Below are 10228 nucleotides of genomic sequence, written 5' to 3' on the forward strand. Positions count from 1 at the left end.
ATGAAGGAAATCGTGGGGTCCGCAACAGAAGCAAGATCAGTCCCAATTTTCAATTTTGTACAGAATTAAAATTACAGAACATACAAATATGCATTATAAAATTTTATAGCATGCTAATTGAGGAAATTTAGGGAAGAAGTAAAACTTACTCTTAAAGCCAAAAGGTCTTCACGTATTCCCTCGATCCGGTCACAAACTCTCCTCATACTGAAATCTCAAACAAAAAAATCAAGTGGCCACCACCGCAAGTGAACCTCCTGTATTCTCCTTAGGGTTTAAGAATAAACAAGAGCCGTGGGCTTTACTATCTTTTCTAGAAGAGGGAGAGAATTTTGAGAGGAGAAAAATATTGTAGAAAAGCAACTTTTTTTGTTGGAAGAGATACTCTCACAAACCATTTGAAGACGAAGAAGAAGTTAAAAAACCACTCCCCTCTTTTTGGCCACACGATTGAATCAGAGAAAATTAGGGGAGGGAGTTATAACTCCCTCCTTAAATGAATTATCTATTAAATTCAAATAATTCAATAAATAAATAGATATATATATATATATATATATATATATATATGATAATCAACTTATCATATACTATATATTAAACTATATGTATATCAAATAAAACACATAACCTATAGTTTTTATATTGTATCAAATACAATATAATCTATAGTTTGAATTTTCTCAATTAATCATGGTATTTAATATAAATCCAATTCATATTAAATTCAATTATATGAATCTTACCCACATAATTAGTATTTGAATCATATTCAAATATCTAATTCCTCTCAAAATAAACTTTCTATTATAATGTATCGAATAAATTATATTAATTATATCACATATAATTAATTTTTCTCAATTAATTTAAAATTTTAAATTAATCCAAAATGAATTCTCAATAATCCATGTTGAACTATAGAAGGGACCTTATGGACCTGTAAATTGAAGCTCCAATGATACTTGAATAATTAATTAAACTCCTTTAATTAAGTTACCCAACATCCATTAACTGTCGGTCACACCATTAAATACCGACAACTACACTATTCGCACTACAGATATATTTCTGTGTCCATTAGATATAACCAGTCAATAACATGATGACCCTTCACAAATTGCTTGTAAGTACAGTTAGGCCAAATTTACCGTTTTGCCTCTATAGTTACATCTAACTCCTTAAGTACCATTGATCCCTCTAATGAACCATAAGTAATAGTCCAACTATGACCAAATCCCTCTTGGGCCATGAGAGGGTGTGTTCATATTGTTCAAGCCCCGGAATCAGCCCTTAAAGGAGCAATTTATCTACTTACCTCGACATTAGGGAATAAGTGAATTTCGTCTTGTGTAGTTGTGTTCCCAGCTCCCCAATCAGAAGAATCCTCAAAATGGTAGGCATATTGAGTCGGTGATATGGTCACTCTCACCCATGTAAATTAAAGAATCACCTTCATGGGCAGGAGTTCACAACTCACTCAAGATTCAGTCATGTCACCTATGGTCATTCCAGTGAAATGTAAGTCTCTGCTATTAACGGCGCTATATAATGAGACTAGTCATATCGTGGTCTGGTCTTATACAAACTCTTTGTATAGGATAACTCTGCTCACATGTCTCCATATGAATGGTCAGGATCAGATCATTTGTAGCATTTTACAACACTTGTAACATCTACAAAGCGGGTTGTATCCATAATATCACCAGAATAAGATACCCAGCCTTATCCATCTACTACAGACCATTTAGGTTATCATTTAAACCTGATCCACCTGTATGTCTCTACATACATGTTTAAATTACATAAAATAACTTAGGATCTTTGTTTATTGGATTGAGTGTATACTCATAAAATAACAATTATTTTAATAATAACAGTTTGTTTGTACAAAGTTTACAAACTATGAGAATATAAGAGAGATTTAGGACACCAATCCCAACATAGGATATAATCAAGGGAGGAAACCATGCTACGAGAAAGAAGCTAGATCCAAGAATGGAGAATTGGAGAAGGTTGAACACATTGAAGGGAAACCATGCGTCCAACTTGACTCAAAGAGAAGATTCTATGCGTTGACTTGGGTTACTTGAGAAACAAGGTTGAGTTGACAATGAGGTGAGATGTGTGGCTCAACCAAATGAAATCTTGGCTAATCTAAGTAGGTGGTGGAAGGTCGAGGAGTAAAGTTAAACATGCAAAATATGGGATTGCCATATCAAAAGGAGTTATGCGTTGGACTTTGCTAGGAATAGACACATCAAGGCTACATGTAAGTATGTGGTGGCAAGAAGTGTGGGTTGACTACACATGAAGAAGACACTTAGATTTTAAGCAAGATAGAGGTGTCATGCGTTGAAGGTAGGAGAGGATGAAGAGGATGGTTTGTTAAGACATATAAATACCCCGAGGGAGTTTCATTTCATCTCACAACTTAAAAATTTCTTAAAGAAGACTTAAAATGGGAGGGTTGGATGAGATTTAGGGTTAGAGAGAGAAAGATCATGCATTGAGGTTGACCATCATGCATCCAAGAAGATAGACCATGCGTTGAGGAGTGTGAGCTAGGCGTCCAACTCAGTTGTCAAAGATAGCCTTGTGCCCAACTTTGTTTAGGAGACCAAACCCTATGCCAACAACTGTTTTTCAAGTCCAAAGGTGTAGTTTTGAGAATTTTAGGGTTGGTAAGCTAGGTTTAAGGTTAGAAAGGTATTTTAAGATTATTTTTAACCCTAAACATGAGATTCTAAGTTGGTTACTGGATTAATACAGACTTGGGATTCAGGAGAATACAGGAAACCAAGGAACTTGGAAAACCTCTACCGATGAACTGTGAGTGATATATTTTCAAATGTTTTGGTTAAATCTATATACATATAGGATATTAGATAGATATGTATGGTCTGGAAAATTTTGGCATAATCAGGAAATATGATTTCTTAAAATTTAATAATTGGTTTTCTATTATTTTAATTGAATGAATGTTTTTATTTGGATTTGCTTGGAAGCATGTTTCATTTGATTTGTTTGGAAACTGGAATTGTACCTTAGAAATGTTAGCATATCTCGAGGATATTTGACTGAGATTGTCAGTATGATTTGGCTGGGATTATCAGTACACTCGAGTATGTTTAGCAAAATTGTCGGTATGTGCAAATTAGATGGGTTATATTGGATACTGGGATTGTTGCTTTGGACATATATCTGATTGGGAAGAATTTGAAATATATATGTAGAATTTCTATTATCTTAAAAGTTGATATTGTATTATGTTTGAATGATTGAGTGCTACTAAATGTTTTCGAAATGAATTTAAAAAACTATAAGTATGTTTTATAAAAGATTCCACTCATTGAGCTTTCCAACTCTTGTTTTCCTTCTCCCCATCAAGAACATTAGCTTTGAGTCTTTACTTGTAGATAGATTAAAGTTATAATTGTAATAACCTAAGGGAGCATAAACAGACTTCTGTAAAACATTATCATTGTAATAAATAATTGTTTTCCAGTTAATTGTAATGTTTGTATAAAATTTGTTCAATGTGAAAGGTTGAATGGGCAGTAGGCATCACAAAAGGGTATATCTTCTGTCTTCATGCCTCCTTCTGAATGAAAGAGATAAGCTGGGGAGGGGGTATGTCATCCCTACCTAGGAACCGACCTGGAATGTGAATTAGAAAATTATGTTATAAGCATACAATAAATGATTAGGTTTATTAAAGTGTTTAATAAACAAGAATCATTATTGTTAAACCACTCAATATAAGAGTTATATTGGGCAAATTTAATAATCACTTAATTAATTTATTAGTCGATTTTACCTAAGTTAATAAATCCTAGGTTTAAAATACTTAATGGGAGGAAAATGATGTATATGATATGTCAATTTCTTTTCACATTCTCCCTAAATAGTTCACACTATGAGATCTATGCTCGGCCTCGAGACACCTTTGCTTGTGTCCTCCTGATAGCAGGAATTTTGGTGTTGCTCCCCAAACCCCTGCTATACAAATAATATTTATAAATCACCGAACTAACTACTTATACTAACTGGGTAGTACAAGTGGCAAGTCCGGGGTCGAACCTTAGGGAAGCAGGGAAGATTAGTTCATCAAGTTTGTTTTCAGTTAAAGTGATAAATGAGGGGGGATTGGTATGGTTGGATAGAGGAAATTGCATAAAAGAAATAAAGTGCAAGAAAATAAAAGATAGCAATGCAATTAAAGAAACGATCTAGCTTAAGGGAATCAGAATTGGCCAATGTAATTTTGCTTATCGAGTTATTTAAATGCAATTTAGTTTCTTGAATATGCCTAGCCCAATTGATTGGAATCCCAATCAATGGTCCTAATTACCTAATTAATCAACATACATAGAAAATGAATCCGCTCCACATAAATTAATTAATCACATTAAGTTTTAGGGATAACGCTAGGATGAGTGTTTGACTTCCAATGTCTAATCAAACATTCAATATGGTTTTTCTCTAGGTTGATAGGAGTAGTCCTTTTTGCCTAACTAACCCATTGTTTCCAATGGGATCAACCTATAAATATTTATTAGATATTACAAAGTAATCACAAAGCATTAGAATCTCATGACAAATTATTGGGCGTCAATCAATAATTAAAAGCATGCAATTCATAAAACACAAAGTTTAGACTAAAACCCATAAACAAGAACAAAAAGATTGCATTCCAACAAAACTCCCAAAAAACTACATTGTTCCAAATTCCCTTAAGCTAGAAAATTAGCTAGAACTTACCTTCCCATTGAGATGAAGAAGATAAATTCCGACATCGTTTCATTAGTTACATGAGATGAGAAGAAAAGAGGAGAAAAATACAAGTGGAGAGGTAAGAAAAGGGTAAAAATCAGCTGGAGGCCGATTAGAGGTTGTGTCCCTTGCCCTAAAACGCAAGGGACGCATTTATAGAAAATCTCGTAGCGTTGCGACGTTGCTTCTGCTCCGCGCGTGCGTCCGTTTCAATTCTTAGCGTTGCAACGCCACTTGAGTGTCGAGACGCCCTATTCTTCACCGAATGGGTAGCTACTGCCTTATAGCGTCGTGCAACGCTTGTTTGAGCGTTGCGACGCTCCGTCTAGGGGTGTTTTCATCCGTTCACGTCCTCTTGAAGCCCGATTGCTCAAATTAACTTCTAATTGCTCCAAATTACCCCAAATAGCTTGTAACGACGAATTCTACCTCTAAGATGCTCGATGTCTACAAAATTATCAAATAAACACATTAAATATAGTAACGATCTAAAATTAAGAAGAGGAAAATAGCATAATTTTGGTGCTATCACCCCCTACAGATGGAGTTTGCATAGGTCAATACCAAGGTAAATGGAGAGAGTATATATGGTAAGTGGGAGATGGATGTGTGTCAACACATCCCATGGTCTCCTTCATTGGTTTGCAGTAAACTTTCATGCTCGACCTCGAGGCACCTTTGCTTGTGTCCCCTATGGAAGGTATTTGCATGAAATTTTACTCAAACTCTAGAAATGAATAGGATTGCTTTAGTTTTTTTTTTTTTTTTTTTAATTGATTTTTCCCTATAGTTGGCTCATTGGAGCGAAACTTTAGAATCTAAAATGAAGGGTTATACTTACAAGAAACTATTAAGTAAGCTAATGATTCTTAACCAAACAATGGTGACTAATCGTTATACTCTTTTATTCAATTTGAACAATTCAAATTAATTCAAAACTAAATAATACTTGCTTTATCCTTAGTAAGCTAGCAAGGGGACCTAATAGATCTATAGATTATAAGCTTCAATGATACGAGATTAATTCATTAAATTCTTTGATTAAATTAATCAACATTAATTAACTGTGAGTCACTCCACTAAATACTCATATTGCACTCTTCGCACTGTAGATATATTTATATGTCCATGGTCATAACTTTCGTTTTTCAAAAGAGATGAAAGGCAGAGAAAATACAAATATGGATAAACGCCAAAGCATGCTGTCTAAAAATTAGAGAGGAAGGGAAGAGAGGTTTACTCACCCTTGATGAAAACTCCTTCTTCACATTTTCCTCTTCCGAAAGGTCACGAACACTACTCTTCCTCACGAACATAGCAAAATAAAAAACCTCCAGCACTGGACAACACCACCAAAAGCCTTCCTCGCTATTCTCAAGGTAAGATATCGAGAAGGAGTCGTGGGTCTTCTTTTAATTTTGGTAAGGGAATTGATTTCTTTTTTTTTTTTTTTTAGAAAGTATTCTTGGAAGAAGAATGTTAAAGAGAAAAACACACTATATTAAATCCAATTTAATACAAATAAATTAATAATGTTAATTAAACTATATATTAAATCATATTTAACAAATAGTTGAACTAATAATCTTAGTTAATTAACAATTACCTAATAAACTAAATATCATATATTTAATTTAATTTGAATCATATTCAAAAGATATTCTCTCACATAATCTATAGTTTTAATATGAATCATATTCACATTAAATTTTAACCTACAGTATTTATATGAATCTCATTTATATAATTAATATTTGAATCATATTCAAATATTTATCTCTCTTATCAAACTTTATATTATAATACATCCGTATACATTATATTAATTGCATCCCATACAATTAAATCTCTTTAATTAATTTAAACAATTCAAATTAATTTATTCTTATTTAACCCTTATTGAACTAGCAAGGGAACCTTATGGAGCTATGGGTTTAATGATACGAGATTAATTACAAATACAAGATAATAGATAGTTTTAATTCAAACTTCTCATATTCGCTAAACATTCCAGCCTAACTTTCACCAACCTTTCCAAGTTATCCCTCAATTCCTTATACTGAGCTTTGACAGTTAAACACAGTTTCCACTAGCTTGCTCATTTAACAAAACCATCTTTTTCCCTTAACTGCCTGAGATCGACCCCTTCAAGAACCGTCAACTTCTGACTATTTTTATCCATGACCTCAATGTTCTCTATGGTGTTCAACATTCGATCCTTGACCATTTTTACCAAGGCCCCGAACTGCATCAATTCTTGACCATGTTTACCTAAGACCTCAAATGTCAAGGTAAAATTATAACATTTTGAAACCTAGGGACTAAATTGAAATCAAAGTGGACTAAATATATAGCATTTTGAAACCTATGTACCAAATAGAAACTAGATCCAAAACTTAGTGACTAAAAATGTGAATTTTCCATTTTTTTTAAAAAAAAATTAAGGAGTTTGTTGTTTCAACTTGCAAACGCATGCAAAACTATCAGAATATCATAAATACTTTTCGAACAATCTAATTTTCCTAAATATTTTTTAAAAATCCTAAAACCTCCTCACGTATTTTAGTGTTATGTTTTATTCTAAATATAGAGACTACGTTATTTGTAGAAGTTTTCATCGAAGATGGTCTTCTCTACAATTATTGGTTGAAGTTGGTCGTTAAGGTGAGCATAAAAGTTGGAGCGTCAGAGGTGGTCATCACTAGAGTTAATTGTCAGAGGTGATCTTCACCAGAGTCCCTTTTAGATAGTGCAGATAAATAGATAATTAAACTATTGTCCATAATGGAAAATTTGAAAAAAAATATATTAATGGTTTTAAAAATATTTATCAATATTTTCCTAAATACTTTATATTCATTTAACTAATTATCATTGTCCTAATTATTTAACTAATTATCAAACTAAACTTATAATTTAATATTTATATATAAAATTCATCGATGTAACATCGAAATTAAGTGATATTAATTATAAAATTATAATAAAATTTTATAAAATTATCCAAATGTAATATATAAGGAAGTAATGAAATCTGAAAATATTTATTAAAGTTTTTTAAAATACAATTAAATTAAAACCATTACTTTTTAAAAATAATTTATTAAATGTTTATATATTTTCATGTGTATTTATATGAAAGAAAAATTAAAAATAGAATTAATATTTTAAAACTGATTTAAAGTGAAATAAAAAAAATGGATGTATGAAATAAAAAGTGGAATATTAAGGAAAAAAAAAAAAAAAAAAAAAAAACAAAACAAAACAAAACTTCCGAGGACCCTTTATTTACATATTGCAGTTTGAAAAAGTAATTAGTGAAATAGAGTAGTTTTAGAACTATTTAGAGATTTGTGGTAGTTTAGAATTTTGAGGCATGAAAAAAAATAAAAAATTAAGTCGAGGGTTGAAATCTCGACCTAAAATAAGTCGAGGGTTGAAATTTTGACCAACAAAAAATTCAAAAGCAAGTCTAGAGTTCAAAACTCGACCTACATAGGTCGAATCTTCAACCATCAACATACTATGTCCGTCTCGTCACTTCCCCATGCAGAGAATCCTCACTTCATGTCGGTTAGTCTCACTTCTCATGTTTCGTCTCATCACTACTAGAGACTTTAAGTATGTAGGTCGAGTTTTGGTCTTTTAAACAGCCGGTTGCCTCTTACTCTCTGCCTTCTTGCTTCTTGCTCTCTTCCACTTTTGTTCTTTTCTTCTTACTCTCTACCTTACTCTCTTCTCACTCTCTGCCTTATTTTCTTCTTCTCTTTCGTGTGCATCCTTTCTGCCCACACTTCACCCTTCTCTGATTACAAACTATACATGTTTATTCATTCACTCTACTAGATTTCTGTTTTTTTTAAAATAATTATAAATTTTGTTTCTATTCTCATATTATTATTTCTTATATATATATATATATATAGTTTTCATTGTTATTCGAGAAACAAAGATTCAAAAAGAAGTATACGTTCACTCAACTAGACTCCTATTTTTTAATTAAAAAATAAGTTATAGATTCTAATCTTATTTTATTTTTTTATAGTTTTTGTTGCCGGATAACAAATAAAAAAAAGGGAACGCTGTCACTTTGGAAAAAAAAAAATAGAACCACTGTTGAATTTGTGAGTTTAACTTTTATTTATCACTAGTTTTTTGTTGTTTATATTTATTTTATGCTAGATATACTATTTGAATTCCTTATATATTGATGTTAGTAGTTTTTTAATATTAGTTATATATTGATACTAGTTTGAATTCAATAATATTCTAGATCTACCATGTTAGTCTCAATTCAATAAACGTTTTTCAATAGTCTGAATTCATTAATATTGATATAATGATATTAGTAGTTTTTTTATAGTTTATTTTATTTATTTATATTATATTAGATTTCCAATGTTAATGTTTTCTTTTGCATTTTAAATAATATTAGTGTTAGGATTTTTAGAGTTTATTATTGTTTTCGAAGATATTAGATTTTAGGCATTAGATTTTAGATAAAAGAAGTAATCTTGTCTATTTGTTTTTTTTATATGATATTCTATTTTTTTAGTATTGTTTTTTAGTTAAAAAATTTAGTATTTCATTTGTTTTTAATAAAAAAAAAAGTTACTAATTTAATGAAAGTTTAACTTTCATGTTTATCGTTTAAAAAGATTAATTTTTTTTAGTGATTTTTTAATAAGAAAGTTTAGTTTATAGTTTAATATAAAATTATTAATTTGATGTTTAAAGTTTTTTATTATAAGAAGTTTAGTATTCTTGTTTGTTTGTTTGTTTTTTTTTTTTTAATAATATTCAATTCTTTTAGTTTTTAATAAGTTTGATGTTCAAACTAAGTTGATTTTTTTTTAGTATTTTGTATATTTTTATTTGTATTTAAGTTTGATAATTAGTAAAATATTTAGTTTAATACAAAAGTTTAGTTTATAGTTTGATAATTAGTAAAATATTTAGTTTAATACAAAAGTTTAGTTTATAGTTTAATATAAAATTATTGTGATTTTTTTTTTATATATTTTTTTGTGATATTTGATTTTTTTAGTATTTAACTTGGATGTTTATCATTTAAAAAGTTTAGTATTTTTGTTTTGAGTGATTTTTTAATAAGAAAGTTTAGTTTATAGTTTAATACAAAATTATTAACTTTAATATATTTGTTTGTTTTTGTTTGTATTTAAGTTTGATAATTAGTAAATAATTACTAATGTATTGTTTGTCTTTTTTCTGTGGCAGACAAATGTTTGGGATTTATGTTGTTTACAAATGGTAATGTGATTGATGGTGTTGATGGAGTTGATTATGACCAACCACCATGTGAGGGTTTTAGCATAAATGTGAACAGAGGACTTGTTTTTTTAACAATTCATTTAAATGGTAGGGCTGTCACTTGGTGTAGATATGAGAGCAAATTGGTTAGAAATAATATAGAGACATCCTAATATAACAC

The sequence above is a fragment of the Benincasa hispida genome, chromosome 11 (assembly GCF_027475165.1).
Source record: "Benincasa hispida cultivar pf3 chromosome 11, pf3_genome.v1.1, whole genome shotgun sequence".
NCBI lineage: Eukaryota > Viridiplantae > Streptophyta > Magnoliopsida > Cucurbitales > Cucurbitaceae > Benincasa > Benincasa hispida.